Genomic DNA, 18,136 nt, shown 5'->3' with positions numbered 1-18,136 from the left:
GGTGCAGGAGTTTTACCAAGAAGTTGCAAGTTGCTCCCCCCCCCCCCCAGTGCAGGATATTATTTAGATTTAGTTTAGTTCCACTAAAGTTGTATGCCCCATGTCTTCGTGCCAGAGGTACAACACTCATGGCAACATGACATTTGTAAGGGGAACAGTCCAACATGTCAACACAGGTGCGAGTCTAGTATTACTTCGGGGCAGAATTTAAGCCTCACATGGGTAGCTTAGGAGCGTAATTACTGTCAAACCACATCCTTATCATTGTTTACTAAAAGAAAAGCACCAATGTATGCACATGCACTATTCTCATATGAGAGGCTGACTATTATAAGCTTCCCCTCACAGCCAATTCACACTGTCAAACTGAATAAAGGACAAGTGTAAGGTTGCCCTTAAAGATCAAAGGTGTTAAAATCTCTTCAGCGAACTGTGTGTTGTGAACAGTAGTTAGATTTTTCTGCAGCCTAAACCACATGCCTCCGTGTGACTTTGCAGTGACCTCTGTGTTATGATCTCTTCAAACTTTCAGTCAAGTTGGAATTTGTAATTGGCCTGTGTTTAGGGGCTGATAAATGTCTCCTTCCATCAACCATCAAACTCTATTGAGATGCAATCTGCATGATCCATGGTGTGACGAAGGCTTGGTGAGAGGCTCTGTGAGACTGATCACTGCTGAGTGGTAGAATACTAAATTTCTTCTCTGAATACAAAATCACACTTCAGACACTCCGGGATTCTCCCTGGAATTCCCTCCCTCCTTTTCCCCTTCATCCACCGGCCTCCACTCAGCTTCTAAAGGAGACCACCTCAGTTGGTTAGTAAATCTTTCATGCAGCTCTCCCCACTCTTTGCGTCTTGTCAGTGGGGAGGACGGGTGTCAGAGGGTGCGTGGGTGGGGATGTTGTCTTCATCTATGTAGAGCCATGCTGTGCAGTGCTCTGCCACGTGGCCGCCCAACACCCTGCTGCGTGTGGGGGTAGCTCAAGCAGATGTGAAAATGTCTTGAAGATTTAAACTAGGAGTTTCAGTGCTGAAGTACGAATGCGTGTGGATGTGTGTTCATGCGTTAAAGTGTGTGCGCTTGCCTTCGTAAGCCTGCGCACATGCTTGCATGTGAATGTGTGTGTGCATAGACAAGTCACGTTTCAGTCAGTTTGTGCGTGCACATTCTTGAGTTTCACACATCTGCAGAGGCACAGCAAATTCTTATAATTAAGGAACTCAATCCAGACCTCCACTGCCAATGATGAGCGGCTAACTTTTTCAGTTTTTAATCTGCAGCGCCCCTGCTGAGGCAAAGTCGGTGGGCTGCATGACAAAGGGCACCTGAAGGCACTCGATTCGAGACATGAAGAAACATTTTTTGATATAATAATTAGGAAATACGTTTGGGTACACTGTGAGCTTCTGCCAGCTGATGTTGGACATGAGTTTCCTCTATGCAAACTATCTCATGAACTTGTTGTATTAGTGATATAAGTGGCTGACTCCCTTTGCATACAAAACTTTCTCCTCCATGTGCTTGAACCCCACTGTTAGCAAGCTGTTAACACTGGCTTCATTCCCGTCTGGTGAGAACAGGGGAAGATAGCTTTTGGACGTGTTTTGATTAATTTGTGCGCATCTTGTTTTAATCTAACAAAATTTATGAGATTATCCCATCTTCAGCAGAAAAGGGGACACATTTGACATAAAGCTCATGTTAAACTCACTCCCCAACAATTCCTGTGATCTTCCACAGTTGTTTTAAGAGAAAACATTAGTCTTCTTTGTCTATGTTTCTTAGAAACTTCATGTCGATTCTGCTAAAAGAAAACAGTGACGATGAAAACAATACAGCAGGACTTCATACAGTACTGGTACAGAATCATCGCATGCAATCCAGGTGGATATTAGTTAATAATCCTTTGTTATTTCTTCAAAATAAGTAAATTCATCAAACAAATTCTACATTCTATACAATGTAACTATGTGTTAGTTTGACTGCCGCTAGTTAGCCTGTAATGAAAATCACATAATAAAACATGTAAAAAGATTCAGATCAGTCCACCATTTCACCACCAAGCTATTATTGAATAGTTTAATATTAACAATATATGTAATATAAACAACCAAACACAGGATGCAATCAACATATAGGTCCTATTAAAATGTTTGAACTTTAACTGACACAAAGTGGTTCAGAATATCCGGTCAGAACTGCAGAACCGTCACTGAGAGAATATCGGGCCAAAACGGAATTGGGCGCAGAACAGTGTCAGATGCCACTGTATTTTATATATTCATAAATATTCAAATAAGATCTCTACCGAGCATAATTAAGCAATATATTTTTGTAAAAAAATATAGACCATGCCCAAGAAGAGCAACCAGAGTGATCTATGGCTGCAACAGTGATACAAAGTATACTGATATATATAAAATCTATAATATGAAGACATTGTACCTGGGTCCATTAAGAGTTAATACAAAAAAATGTATCTTTGTTAAAGAAAAAATGCAGTGGAGTCTAATACTTCAAGTCAGTTTTCCTGAATATCTGTTACAGTGTCTTTGCCAGATTATGCAAGCTACAACACAATGGGATGGACTAGAAAATGTTTCTTACCCGTGGCATCTATTCAGCTAAAAAGATAACAATACACCTATTGACTTACAATGCATTGTATTTATTTCCGGTAATCCGGTAAAATGAACCGACTGGCTTTGATTTCAAGCTGTAGACCAGAAACAGAGCCACAACCTGTCCATTTGTAATTATGAGCCTGGCAGGTTGCCTCCTACTGTTGGTCTATCTTGTCACTTGTCCAACCAAAATACTGTGCAATGGTGCATCTCAATTTACTCCATGTTCTCATGCCTGTGCTTGTTTTTTTCACAATTATGGCTCTCTTCCTGTTTGTACTGCTGAGTAAACAAACCCCAGTTAAAATCATATCGAGGTGAATAATTCATGAAATAGTGAAGAAATCTGCTAAATTATGTAAAACCTGATAACAGACATGATGAATGAATAACAGCTTGCAACAGTTGCTAGCGTTAGTAATGAAAAACAGAATTTGTTCCAAGTCTAGAGGTAATATAATTGTTGTGAGACGATTTATAAGTGCAGGCTCCCACAAAAAGTGATTGCTCACTTTAATAAATTAAGACTGAACAGGTTTCTCCCTATGCCATGACACAAACCTTCATCAGTAACTATGCTTCACGGCCCAAGCGCTTCTTTCTTCGAGACAAAGTTCTATTATGGTGTATTGTATTACATTCTATCAGGGTGGTGTCAACTACTGAGTCCAGAAAGTATTGGATTTGCAAGGGTGAATGACTTGTTTGTCCCGGCAGCACCCGGCTACAGTTTTTCCTTGTGGGCCAATGCTTTCGTTATGTATACGACTAAAAGATGAGCGATCTATTCTTTGAGCTGGTATTCCAATAAAGATTAGCCTATGAAAGGCATGTTTGTATAATTTACCTAGTGGGATTTAGGACTATGTTTGGCAATGGAATGGAACAAGATATTTAATCAGCAATCGACCTTTTAGGTGCTGGAGCTAAGTGAATGAGGCACATGGTGTTAGTCACATGGACAGCACAATTTATCAAAGGTAGTGAGGAGCCAAACAGTAAGTGCTGTTTCAGATTAAAGACGGGGACGGTCAAATGTCGCAGCTTCAAAAACAAAGTAAACTCATTACCTTGTTCAAAACAAAGCCTGTTTTGAGTACAATCTAAAGTTGCAGTATCCTTCCTTTGAAGCAGCATATGAGCATTTATTGAATAAGTCTTCTCTGTATATGATAAGGCTAGCAAATTCAACAAATCCAATAAAAAGAATGGAATCAACACCCAATTTGCCCTACAAGTAGGCCTCTATTGGTGTCTTATTTTTATTTTAAGAAATCACACATACACTGTCCTGTTTCTGTAAATAATTATTAGTATATCAAATGTATAGTCCGCAAAAAAATGTTGTTTACGGCTGTTTGAGTAACGTTGCTGAAAACTATTCAGCCCAGTTGTTTTTAGGAAAATGGAAAGCCTCTTTTTCATACGAGCCTATATTTGTCACCAATATTTTAAAGATTTACGCCTTCAGAAGGAACAAATGCACTTGGGGCTGAGTGCCACAGTGTGACAAAAATATCTGGAGACAAACACATTTTTAGTTTCGGTCTTTTCATTGGATTTGCTGACAGTAAACTAGAAAAATACAGAATAAAGCCAGGGTTCCTTTAAAGTGCCAACAGATCCCAAGATCTGAATATCTATATAGACATTGATTTATCACAAAATATCTAAAGTATTGTATTTGATTTTGAATTTGTCACAACAAACTTCAACACCATTTAACAACTGCTCCAACACATTAAATCACTATCCCCCAATCACTAATACCCCAAAAGGCCTAAATATTTACTGCTCCAACAGAGTTTGTAAAACAATAAATATCTTCATTCTTAAAGGACATTTGAACTTTGGGCTCAAATAAAGTCGGCACAATTGTTTGCCATTGTCATTTCCCTTTGACTTGTAGCATTCTTGCATGCTAAACCGTTGTGATTTAGGAACCTCTCTGTGAACATAAGTATGCTATTAATTGTAAATGTTTAACCTTGGTTTTCATCACTTTTCTTCGTCAGATCTTCCCTCCCTGCAGCAGTAAGAATCTGGAGGTTTATTATTTGCACACTCTGCCTCATGATCATGGGACTGGGTGTAGGAAACAGCAGTGGATAAGCTCTTTATCACTAGTTGCCTATGCAACGCTTCTGTCATAAGGAATGTTGGCCTCTCACCCCATTTCTCATGAATTTCGTCTGTTATCACCAGACACAAGGACACCAGGAGGCATTTGCATTTGGTAACACAGACAACTTACTGACATTAAAAGTTTTGGTAAAAATAAACTTATCTCTAACATTTGGTGGTTTAAACAACATTGACATTAAATGCTTTGATCTAACTAACAGCACACAGCAGTGCTTTAAGGTAGATGTGAATGTCACTTACATGCTCATAATGACCATGGGTATCTGTACCAAATTACATGCCAATTTATTTAGCCAACAAATTTCAATCAAAACCACAAATTTCAACCATATGGTGGTGCTAGAGGAAAAGCCAGGGCATCGCCAAAGTCAGTAGTCTTATTTCAGTCTGGACCAAAGCCTTGTTCACCTGCCTAAAAAATCAGCTTGCAATTGTGAAAGATTATGCAAGCAGGCTATTGACGACAAAGACAGTGTTTCCACCAAAACACCCAAGGGCCTCTCACGCGCCCCAGTTTAGCTGATTGGCTACTCCAGAGATTTGGTTACAAAACAAAGTTTTACTGGCGCCTCAGCACTGAAACTGTTTTCCATTTAGTTTCTGTTCTGCCAGCAAGTCCCTGTATTTAGAGTAAACCCATTCTGACAAGAATTCTGGCGAAAGGGCAAAGTCACAGTTTACAATTCTGTCACTTAATCATGAGACGTAATTATACTGTTTTATCATCTCCTTTAAAGGTCATTTCTGTAACATTTAGTAGGATCCATTGGCAGAAATGGAATGTAATATTCATAACTATCACCAAACACGACTAGATGCCACTAATCAAGTTGAGCTCTGTACTTGAAAAGTGCTACATAAACATAGAACATTAAATTATTTTACCAAAATATAATCTTTGTTTGAAATAATAATGCTTTTCTTCAACAGGTGTCCATTCTTTACAACAGGCACGAATGTTCAAATTCCTGGACAGGACATCTCCTCTTTATTTACCTACACTACACATGTTACAAATGACTATCACAATACTGTTTTTCTCATTATTGTAAATTAATTCAACACATTACATCATTTTACAGGAACAGTATGACAGACTAGAAATAAAAGCAAAATTAGAATCTTTTTTTCAAACACGATTTGTTAGCTGATAGGAAAAATACAAACAGCTGTGGTGCATTGCTTCATGTTGAAGTAAAAAGTATGATTTGAAATACATGTGAACTGAATCAGTCCATCTGTAGCTGTTGAACCTAACTCTCCAGCAGATGGTGCTATGACCTAAATCAATTCCTACAAGGCTTCAGTGCATCTACTTTACAACATACTTTACAAGTATCTCCAAAATGTTAACTATTGAGGAGCAAACAAACAACAACAACAACAACAATAACCATGTTTGAACAGATTTTTCACAATTCTCCAGAGGGTCATTACAAGCCTAGGTTGATGAAAAAATCATCACCATCAGTGACATTATACATTTTACACAGTGATATTTGCGTTGTACAATTGAGATGTGAGAACTAGTTGGCACTTAAGCCATGTCCACTGTATGGAGCATTTTCACTGGTCTTGCAGTGCATTATTTAACATTTTAACCCATCCTATTTATATGAAATATGTCCAAAAACGTCATATCCAGCCTCCAGGCTGCAGATTGCTCTAGATCGCTCAGTAGATTTACCACAGTCGCTCTTGCCCCTCCACTGCCATAGAGACCCCAATAGTGATGCATGCAGGATAAACAAGGCCACCCAGTGTTTGGACAAGTCATACCACATCTCCCCATACTTGATTAATGTATTGAATATCTCTAATATCAATAATCCAATAACTTACACTGAGGACTAGCTCTGTGATAAGTAGTAAAACCTGGTATCTGTCTTCATGCTATGTAAACTGTATCAGTGACTCTATAGTTGTCCATGTCCTCTCTTACCACTCCAACTCATCCAGACTTCCTGGTCTGTAGTCTGTTATAATGACCACTCAGGGTCCCTAAGTTTGCATGGCGTGTTGCTTTGCTGACACCTAGAGGTGAAAGGTCAAAGATGTGTAAATCAACCCCAAACACTGTGGCATACATCTGAATCACAGTGGACTCACACAGACTGGTCATCATTAATGACAAAAGCATACCATGTAAAATGTACTTTCCCCCCTTAACACTTCACCTTTAAAAGTTCAGTTTAAATGCTGCATATTACTCAGTAGCTGCACTTCCACAGTCTGGTCCTCTGTCTGAGTTGAGTAGATGGAAAAACCAGAGTCATGATACTGGAGAGCTGAGACTAATCAGACCAGACACACCTACCTGTGTAAAACAACTGAAACTATTGATGGCATAGTCACTCACTTAGCCTGTTCATTTTACTTCTATTGTCAGTTTATCTTCTTTTTTCTTTTAACAAAATATTTTACAGAATTGACCAAATCATGGTGAGGAGTAAGCAGAGTGCTGTATACTGTACACAAACACAACTAATGTTATATAATAGATTCAGGATTTCCAGCCTGAGTAAGTACTCCTAAAATGTGTTACAGCAATGCCCCAGGGCCGTACAAGCCACAACAGAGGGGGTGAATCAGAGTGATTTAGAGAATCACTCCCTTGAGACCTTGAGTTACCACCGTTCCCTGCTCACGGTATATGGAAAGAAAAACTGGACATGTTCAACCCCATAACCCCCCTTCCATCCTTCTTCGTCTTTACTCATCAGGTTTTAACAACAGATCACATAGAGGCAAAAATGAAGAATGTTTGGTTCAGGGTTTCTATAGCTCTCCAGAGTATTGTTGTGGGTCCATTCTCATAATAGGTAAAAAAAAAAAAAAAAACATTCCTTATATTCCTATTTAGACCAAGTGATGGCTTTTTGCAATCCTTGATCTCCAACGCAGTTGCAGCTTAAGGTTCAGGAGGTTAAGGATCTCCAATATTTCAAGCCAAAGCATGATGAAACCTCCATGCAGGTTTTACTGCACACCAGTGAGACGGCTCTGATGAGAATACTGGTTGCTGCTCTGAGATCACTGGTTGTTTTTTCTTTTTCTTGTTTTGTTTGTTCCCTCTTTAATTTACTACACAAGTCCTGTAGAATATTGAGTGCAGTATATTATTGTTTCCATAATCTGAAATGTCCCCGCAAACTAATAATAAGCCAACAAAGTGGAGGTTTTGTGCTTTTCATATGAGGGTTGGGACGTGGAAGCTTGCCTTTGCTGTTCATTGCTGTCTATTGTGTCACTTCCTGAGTTGAACAATGCGGCACTGTGACTTGTCGACCCATTAACTGAACACCAGACACCATTTTTATTCTTATTTATCCTTATTTAAATAAGGTCATAGAGGATAACAGGCTGACTCATCTCTCCCTGCTTTTGACTTCTGTGCCTCTTAAATTTAGAGGGTTTCTGGATGGGTGATACTAAGACTTGTAAAGCACTCAGATTCGTTCCTGTGACAGAAAACTTGGCCAGCACTGAGGACACAGAGAAACCGGAAGACCTACTGGGTCCAACTGAGATCACTGAGCCACATGTTTGATTGTGAGACCTTTGGCATCATCCGAGACACTGTGAGCTTATTACATTGACTGTGGAAAGATGATTTAATTTACAGGTCCCTTATACACAGACAATATTTCAGAAGTGTATCTCAGGAATTTTGCAAGTGAGTCAGGACTTAATTAATTTTACAGCTTTATTACGTAGTTGCTTATTAACTGTATAAAAGCTCTAGTCATGCTGATGGGAACTTTTTTCAGTCACTATTGACATGTTATTGTTATTATGTTGTGACACTGGAGGAAGGACAGGTAAATTACTCAGGTAAGGTGTACATAAATTAATTGAATTACCAGTGGAATCAGCAAGCAATCAGAGAACTGGCAAGAGGTAGGCAAACAAATAAAGTGACAGAGAATTCTGAGGATAATCTGACATTGTCTGATCCTCTGAGTGTGAGGAAGGAATATAGGATGCATAATGAGTCATTGATTAGGAGTTAATGAGTTCATAATGAACAGGCATGTTGGCAACTAATGTGTCTATAAAATCTGAAGATACAACTTGATGTCTATGTACACATGCTCATCACAATACAGACCTGCCATTCTCCTTTGTCCCTTTCACCTGCCTCATTTTACATTATGTTTGCATATGCACTGCAGAGAATGGATTGGATTTCATTTCTGGAACCCATTCTATGTTTAGTGTTGTGAGCGAGATCAGTCACATAACTTCTGTCATTAAAGGTTACAATTTATGCTGGTCAGGAAGTGCGCAGCTTTCCTGTTATTCCATTAGCAATGAATGATTATAGCAACATAACTGTCCCCAAATCGTTTTTTAACTTAATAAGCACTCTGTTGTTGTTTATTTTCTTTTACTTAAATAGGTTCCTTAAATTGTTTGACATGTTTGTCCAATTCTACGCAACAGAGAAAGTGAGAGCTGTTTTTCATCAATGACATCCTCCTTCAATTAATTAACTCACACGTGTGTTCAATGTGGTGCTTTTATGTATGTGCAGATGAAAGACAGTGATGATAAATAAAGAGCGGGACATACAGGACTCCCAGCAGGACCTTGATATCCTCTAATGGCTCTACTGGAATGTACTGTTTTTTTATTGGGACCATTAGGGCCCAAAGGACCACTAGGCAAATAAAAGAAAGGTAGCAGGGGACACTTTCATTTTCACGGCCCTGAGTCACCCAGCCCATGTTCTGGAGCATTAGATCAGAAACATATGTTGTCATGTTTTCTTCATGTTCAGTCAATGAGGCCTATAGCTTGTAACGTCTGGAATCACTGGGAGTTACAGCAGCTAAACATGACAGGAGGCTCCGAGCACAGCGGTGGGCTCGGTGCTTCTGAATCACTCAGCCATAACAAAAAGAGACAGGTAATGTGCACCACTGAGTCCTGCTACACCAGTTAGATCGCAAGCTTGTGATATCCTCTGTCCTGTGTATTACCTGCCCTACTTCCCAAATATGTAACCTATTTTTTTACCGGACACAGACTGCAGAAAGGTATACTACGGAGAGGACGTCCTCTTTCTCTGTAGGACAAGGGTCATTGCACTCAAAAAAAGGTTCAGTGTGTGTTTCAACTGACGAAGAACGAAGCAATCTGGAGTTCCAGACTGGTTGAGACCATTCAGTCCGCTGCGGAGGTTGTGTGTGCGACCATGGTAACCTAATCACTGCAATCAGAGGAATAAACAAAGCAGTAAACACATGAGTTTACAACTCTCTGGAATGACACTATGTATTCCTGGCAGGTTTATACATACCAGAATGAGGTCAGACACATTCACGGGCACTAACACGCTTGTGCATATAACTGCACATCAGCAAATGGCCACATCCAGCCGCCAGTCACAAATACAACAGGCCTCTTTCACACAAAGTTTCAAACAACAACATCATAATGATTAAAGGGGATGTGTGTGACAGACTACGACATTTTGACTGAGGGCAAAAACAACTGTCAGGCACAAAGACAAAGTAAATAGAAAATGTAAAAGAGTTGCTGATCGGTTTTCTTCTCCCTGCAGTAAAAATAACTTGCAGTTGATCAGAAACTGACTCACAAGTTCCAGGCGGCAGTAAAGGAGGGATGCATGAAAAAAGACGGGGTGAATGGAGGGGGGAAAATAACAAATGGCTTACAACGTGACCGCTCACGTTCCAGGAGTTTCATCCTTGCACTCCTTCACTGTGTCCCGCCGTGTAGGTTGAGCATGTTAAGCTGGAGCATTATTTATGAACTGAATCTAAAGAATACATGCAGAGATCAGCATGAATGCACGTAAAAAAAAAAATACATACAGAGCAGTGGGTGCATTACAGCTGGAGTCTTAAGTGGGGGCATATGTTCAACCATGTCATACCCCCCTTGTTTATCAAGAATGACGGGTTATTTACACGCAACACAGATGAATTTGAGAAGAGATGTATTGTGTTTCCTATTATCACTGTACACATGACAAAATGAGATAAAAACTGATGGCAGTAGTCGTGTTTTCATTCAAATGTGTTGAAAACTTTAACACAATTTTTAGGAAATTGGCAAAGAAAATGCAAATAAATGCAAAAATGAAGTTGATTTATTGAGACAAGCATTAGGTGGTGCCAATTCTCCAGTTGCAACAAGATGACAAAATGAAGAGTGCCATACCCCAATGGTTTCTGTTTGTTTCATGTATTAATGTAAGGGAGGTTACATCAGATCTTTGTGGAGCGTTCATATGGAGGCACGGGAGCTTTGAGGTTTACAGGTACAAATAACCAACACAGGTCTTACACCTTTGAAGGCAAATTGATAGTCTAGCAACGCATACCTGGAAAAAAGTATTGTTTACAAATTTCTGTGTTGTTTAAATTTGTGAGGAAATACCGAATGGCTTCTCCTTTGACATGAGAAGCAGAAGACGATGATCTAATCCCAAAAGGGGAAATTCTTTTTTTACACTATTTATTCACACACATAGGCAGGAAATACAATCTCACACAGGGCTTACAGACATGCAAATGGAGCAGAAATGGTGGAGTGATGGACTGCCACGTCAAAAGCAACTAAAGCTGTGCTCAAGGGCAGTGCCCAGGAGAAGCTACTAGTCTACACTCCACACCATGGTCCGAACTGGTCTGGAACCAGCCACTCTCCGGTTCCCCAGCCAAGTCCCTACGGACTGAGCTACCACCAGCCAGTAGAGACAAACATCATCAAACGGTTGCTGACAGGCTTCAGTATTATTAGTAAAGTCAGCCAGCGGTAATACACTGATCGACTGATTACGGTGGAACCCGTTAAAACTGCCTTGAAGTTACCGACATTCTAATGTTTCTCACAGCTGCACATAACAAATTTCATGTCAGTACTTTTTCAGTTTGGATCAAGATCCATCAGCCTCCAATCTCATGAGTAAACACAACACTATTGGTAGATTGTGCCAGTTATCTCTAGAATTGAATCAACATTTTCCAGAACTACTCCCTGTTGCTTTGACAGTACTGCTCCTTTCAATCAATGTATGCATGTAGAAAAAGCACATGCCTGGACAGATAAATACACACACGCACACACATGCAAACTGTAATTAGTCCACGGGCTGCTGCTTCCAGTCTACGCTGCAGACTCAGTGCCAGGGTTAGGAGGGATAAGGAACATGACACAGTTCAGCAGAGTTCAGTAGAGCACTCTTCTCAGAGAGCTACTAACTTCATTCAACCCCCTCACACACACACTGTGGAGCAAAAGCCTGTTGAATTCTGGAGAACAGGAATACATTGACAGCTGAAGCCAGTGATGAATTCAAACAGTGCCAAAGTGAGTTTTGCCAAGGCTGTATAGAACACGAGAGGAGAAGGAACTGAGTGGAAATAAATTACTTTTGTCGTTCTCACTCTTGTTTCTTCTAACCTCTGTTCTTGTTCATAAGGCCAGAAATCCAACCATCTGGTTTTGTTTTGTCTTAGTCTTGAAGACTAAAATACTCACTCCCCTCACGTTACAGTTATTACAATGAGAACATCCTGCTGATCTCAGAGCTGGAAAACAAAAGATCCATCATAAACTCAACCAGCCCGCTCAGAATCTCCACCGTTTGCTCGCTATCATGACCATCCCCCATGTAGCCAAAAACTCTTTTCACCATCGCTGTGATTTACATGCTTACTGACACAAATGGCAGTCAGTGACATGTCCCTAAATCAGCAATGCCTAGGTCAATGCCAAACAGCCATGTGGATTTTGAGGGCTTCAAGAACATTTCTGGATAAAAATACCACCGAATTCCAAACTCTAACAATGGCTCCATGATTTGTCAGTCTGTGATAAAACAAGTCAGGTCTTAAACATAAAAACCATGTGACATATGGTAATCCTGCGCTAATGCGCTGAACTCAGTGCTGATCAATACATCATTCTATCAATCAATCGAGCCATCACTAAAATGTGAGTGAAATTCTCATAAAAAAGTTCTTCCTGTTTTCATATACCCAAAATATAAATAGAGCGAGCAGTGGAAATGGAATGTGTTCGACACTTCAAAGCTTGAACGTCTGGCCTACAGAAACACACACTCACACACACTCACACAGTACATGCATGCACACACTGAGAGAACACATCACTTCCATATTGTATATCCTCACATATATGTAAGCCTTCACATAACCACGTGATCAAGCATGTGCACACACACACACACACACACACACACACAGACATACACTCACAAGAGGAATAAGAATGTGATAACTGTTATAGACTATTTATGTCAGTAGAGATGTTTCTCCAGAAGTTGTCACAGCACGTGCGTGCACGAACATATAGGTCTTGAAGGGTGGCGAGAAGTTGATAAATGTCAAGTGAAATTTTAATGCAGTTTAGTAAAGGCACGATTGATTCAAAGGTAAACAACTGTAGCCCTCAGCATGACAATTCAAAACACAGAATTACAACTCCGAGTTTGATTGACACGTTTTGACAAACAGACTACACTAGACTGCAGTATATCTATATATTACTGTAATTATATATGTGGATATACCTGTAACTGCTTATTTATACAACTTAGGCCATTAAAGGACCAGTGTGTAGGATTTAGTGGCATCTAGCTGTGAATTTGCAGATTGCATCTAACTGAACACCTCTCTCGTCTGCTGCGAAACTCGCCAAAAATACATGACTTTTCTTTGTTTTGATATTGGCATTATATATCATTCATCGCCAGCCTTGCTCGCTAAATAACGACTACAACAGCCACTAAAAATCTATATTGGTCAACCACTGACAGGAAGTGACACATTAAGAAACTTTTCATGATTCTTTAAAAACCTGTAATGCTGTTAGGAGCAACTGGTACGTATCTTAATTTGATGTAGTAGTGGAACAAGTGAGAAACTGACCAACTCACACACCAACAAAAGGTCCACAAAAATCACACATGGGTCTGAGCATAGCATCTGAAGCCTACCGAGAACAGAGGCTCTCCAAAAGGTCAGGGTCCTACAGATAGAGGACCCCGAGGGGGTTATAAATAACCAGATGATTGCTATTTTGATTTCTAACTGACAAGCTCACTGGCAAATGGGGACTGCAGGTAGTACCAGGTAAGTATACAAATGAAATCACCAATTTGGGATCTTTAATGGAAATGTTATATGATATATTTTGTTTGACAAGAAACAACATGGGGCATATGTTTTTGTCTGCTGTTGAAGTGCCTTTAATCAAGCCACTAAACTTAAACTTCTTCTGAAACCAAATTACAAATTGCTTAATGTGGCAGGACTCATCATCTTATAATTCATTTTGGCACCTGGCATACACTGCAATAATACACCATGTCTCGTACTGAGCCAGATATATTCTGACCTGCTGTAGCCTCCCTGTCTCACACAATCGTTGCCACGTGATGTCATGACCCTAAAAGGCCAAATGTCACATCAGACTCACAACAGACAGCCGTTGACATAGGTGACTAATGTCACATTGATCAAATGTGTCAAGAGAACTGGGCTCCTTTTTTATCAGTATTGTTGAGAGTCTATGAAACCTGAGTCACAGCGTGTGCTGTAGTCAGGAATCGGGCGTAGTGTGTGAGGGGAGACAAAAAAAACAGATGAAAGTTAAAGACAGTTTAAGATTATTGAAAAGACATCCATCAACAGCCGAGAGTAGCGCACATTAAAAAGCTCAAGAAATATAAAAGACAACACATCACGCAAACATCGATTCTTGCATGCGAGTTGACATTCATCAAAAAAGTCTGCTGTACTTTGTGCATAAAGAGCTAATAAACAGAGGATAAACGCAAATTCTGGATAGAGGATTTACAGTTCCAGTCCATGATGGTCTGGAATGGTTGAATGAACAGCTGAGAAACCAACAGCCAGAGCTGCTGAGCATTTATCCTACATCTGTGATAGTACAAGGACCTTCAAAGTAAAGAAAACTTTCTAAGCCTCTCTTTCTTCAAACTACCACATGTGGGATTACAGAACAATAAATCTTTTCGTCCTCCCTTTATGGACTGTATATACAAAGTCACTTTGATGCTTGTGCTTCTCTAGCCAAACTATTAAAGAGGTACTCTGTTTGTTTACCACTCTGTGGAACATGCCACTGGAGCCAGCACACCTGCAAACAAAATGTTTAAACTTTTTAATTCAACTCAAACCATGTGCCAGCTGATATACAGAGAAATTAGTTCATACCGTCAATTACAAATATTTATCTAGATGTGTCGAATACGAAATATCAAGAAATATGAAAAATATAACTGTAAAAAACATAAAATGTGCTGAATTGTTAAGAGAGAATTCAACACATGAGAGAAAACATGTCAAGGATGTTGAAAGAGCTTCTCATGTAAGGCGATATTTTTTTCCAAACCACACTACTCCTGTCATTCACCTCCCACAGAGGAGGGCCCCCCGTCATAACTGAGCAGTGAGCGTGAGGAGCTGAAGCCAATGCTGTATGTGTCTACAGATTCCTCAGAGCCTACCAGCTAGCTGTGACTTTTAACAGCCGACCCGTTCCTCCACACTCCCTTTAGCCCACACTGAGAGTGGAGAGAGGAGAGTGATATCAGTTTATCATTTCCCGCTGTCAGCCAGCCACTGAGGGGGTAAACTGTGTATTCAAACACAAGGAATTTCCTTAAGTCAAACAGCATGCTGCAGAATCAAAGTCATTTAAAAAAACACCAGGGATCCCAATTTTACCAACAGAACATTTTAAGTATTGTAGCTTGAAGAATATTACAGCTGCCCTTGTAGTACTCCATCATCTGGAGTAAATTAAACCCAAAGGGAAACGCTTTACTTGGCAAGAAAAGAGATGGACCAGGATCAACTTTGTGATCAGCAGAATCACAAACAAACAAATCATACCGTTCTGGCCACATAGCTCATGCAAAACCTGTTCTCCTCTCCTCTCCTCTCCTCTCCTCAACCCTTTAAGCCTCCTGTCACTGCAATTTACCATCTCTAAGAAGAGGTTTAACTCCAGTTATGATCACTTAGATCAAGGCATAATCAACTCTACTATGCACATTCCTAGAAGAAACATTCTGTTAGCAGACTAAATCCACTTTGATTGGGGTTCACAAATAGGCATGAAATCCTGCATAACTGAATTGGATCTTGTTTGTATGAACATTAGCTTGCAGAGAGGAGAACAGAGAATAACTAACGCCGACTGTTATGGATCACTGTCAACAGTCCTGGGAGAAAGCCTCAGATGATATAGGATTAATAGCCCTCCCTCTCTACTGATGGTAAATCAAGTGTAACACATCAACACATTGGAAGAATGTCTTACACATACAGTGACCGTTGCATTAGTCGTACGGTAACACCAGCCAAAGCAAACCAATTATACTTCTTGGATTTCTGGGTGAGAAACATGACATATCGAAGCAAAACATCAGATTTAGTCATCGGTGAGGGAGAGAAGAGAAGAGAAGAGAAGAGAAGAGAAGAGTTGTTGTTGTCCACGTGTTGGTGTGTTGTCCAGATGTTCAAGTAAACAACGCTGATGACGCAACCAATGGAACATGTCAACCTCGCTGGTGACCTGAAGTAATTAATAAAAGGGATAACCCTTTAAATCTCATTCCATGCAAATGTTTAGTCCACTGACACATTCAAAATAGAGTTATCTGATCTCTTTGCTTATTCCTCTGTGGTTCAAATATGGCTGAAAGGTTATACTGTAGTCATTAACAGACATTCTAAAAATCAACTGTGTCTGAGTGTGCGTGGTTGCCAGTGTCTGTGTGCATGCATTAGTGTCCAAAGTGTGCGTATGTTGGTTGGCGTTTAACGATATGGATGCGGTGAACCAGCAGCAGCTTCGTGAGAGGGAACATGCAGTAGTGTTTGGGAGGCCAAAACATACATTATATGATTTAAAGACAGCTTGTGGCACTTTTGATGGGCACTGTTTCATGAATACTGTTTACAAGTGAAGTGAATGTTTATGGCAACAGTCACAGTGAGTCACCTACAAACAGACGACACGGTAACTTTAAGCTGGAGCATGGAGTCACAGGTAACATTTTAACACTTATGTAAAAGCGCTTGAAAATACAGTCTAAAAAAGAGATACGACACGGCATCAAATGAGTGTACCTTGTCAGAGTTATTGTTTTAGATTTCCAACTGTGAATTCACCACTGTTTATCATATTTAACTTTAAAAGTCCTGGACGTTAAAGTCAGAAAAAGTCATGTACTGTAACATATCTGACACAGTTACTGTACCTACTAATAGCAGAATGTGGGGGAAACGTCTAAGCCTTTAAATATGCTGATTCGGGGAATTCAACAAACCATTCAGAAGGATTGGATTTTGGAAAAAGGACAAAAGAGAAACTGACCCCCGCATGCCTGGAATGATGATTAGTTTGTGGTTTTTATCATAAGCAAAACGAAAAAGAAAAACAAAGGATTCAAGAAAGTAAAATGCTTATTGAGCTAATCTGTCACACATTTGTCCTTGATCGCTGTGAATGAACGGCGCTTTCATCTGACACTAAGAGTCCACCAGAGTCTGTGGTTTAGACGAGCTCGGGGCACTTGTCTTATACCATGTCCAAGTTTAATCATGTACTATTTATTATTATTATACAAGAGCCAAGATCAAGCAAGGAATCAGACAATGATCCAGGAGCTACATCTAATAAATCACATCAGGGAAGCATAATTCCTCTGAGCTTCTGTGCAAAACCATTTTATGACCTACTTCTAAAACTTATTCACGTAAGTCAAACATTATTGTCCTGGCAGGCATTTAATAACTCCACTCTTGTCCCCCTGTGAGGAAGGCTTTTGTGTTTTTCATGGCGTTTAACAGTCGTATGCGCAGTCTTTACCTCTTCACTAACCGTTTCTCAGTTGCAGTTACTCTAGGATTACATTACGGAGGATTACAGGNNGATTACAGGGGGGGGGGGCACTAAAGTGTGCGCTCAGCTGCAGGCGCTCACACAGAAGTGACTCCCGTCCCTCTGCGCCTCAGACACAGTGGACTCATGTGAGGACTCAACACTGGACCGACTACTGAAAGTGAATGTGGACCTTTTACTCTTTCCTCGGGATTTTTTACGCTCATCAAAGTGCAGAGGTTTCGTTTTCTACAGCTGGAGGCGCGGAGAGAGAAAGTGTGGGGATAACTCAGACTTGTTTTTTGTTTTTTTTCTGGGGTAAAATATGAATCTGCTAGTTATTACAATTATACATAGAATGTGCACCGTGATTTTATAAGAGTTTGCATGCACTTTGTTCACTTTCTTGCTATCCTAATTCTAACTATGGGCTAACAGTCTCCTCTTT

The sequence above is a fragment of the Morone saxatilis genome, unplaced genomic scaffold (genome assembly GCF_004916995.1).
Source record: "Morone saxatilis isolate NCDOM2014 unplaced genomic scaffold, NCSU_SB_2.0 Contig8, whole genome shotgun sequence".
In the NCBI taxonomy this organism is placed as follows: domain Eukaryota; kingdom Metazoa; phylum Chordata; class Actinopteri; family Moronidae; genus Morone; species Morone saxatilis.
Note: the sequence above shows the minus strand (reverse complement) of the source record.